Genomic DNA, 791 nt, shown 5'->3' on the forward strand with positions numbered 1-791 from the left:
TTTTTTAGGAACAACATTTAAATCTATTCTATGAAATAAATTGAGAGTCATGAATGACACTGATGTTTTCCATGTACACTATTGTTATATGTATCTGAATGGGGCTTCTGAGACACAAATTCTTCATGTACAGTGGGCAGTTTGTTCTGCACCCCACAAACACTCATTTAAATACCATGCAATAATTAAAATTTTACAATCAGATGTGGTTATAAAAATCACATTTGGAAAAATTGTTCCACTCCCTTGCATTCCTAGGGGAAATGTTTGTATTTTTCTTAAGCTCCTATTTTCTGGGTGAATATACCGATATGGCCCCATGTTGGTTAAGGGCTCTGCATGCTGGTTAGTGGTGGAATACCTCATTTCTTCTGGACATAGTGAAAGAGAACTTTTAAAGCATTTGTTACCTTTTCTAAATTATGAAATTCATGAGCATTTACCATGGGGAAGGCTTGGGTGGTTCCACCTCGCCCATGCTGTTTCCCAAAGGTCTGCCATGCTGTGCAGAGAGTAACCTCCCAGGCACCTTCTGATGACATTTCTTCCCAGCACTCAGCACATCAGTGACAGAAACTGGGGAAGAAAACGTCTTGCTTCCTACCCACGCATGGCATGTAGGTCTGTTAATAGCTGTAAGTCTTACAATAGTAGACATACTTAGCAAGAGAGAGCTCCATGTCTTACTATCTTAAGGTATACCACAATTGGGTGATTAATGTGGATATCAGATAGGTAGCTTTTCAAATTACAGTGGTTTTAGTAATAGATCATAACTCAGTATAAGTGGT

The sequence above is a fragment of the Octodon degus genome, unplaced genomic scaffold, assembly GCF_000260255.1.
Source record: "Octodon degus isolate 3935 unplaced genomic scaffold, OctDeg1.0 scaffold00127, whole genome shotgun sequence".
NCBI classification, from domain to species: Eukaryota; Metazoa; Chordata; class Mammalia; order Rodentia; family Octodontidae; genus Octodon; species Octodon degus.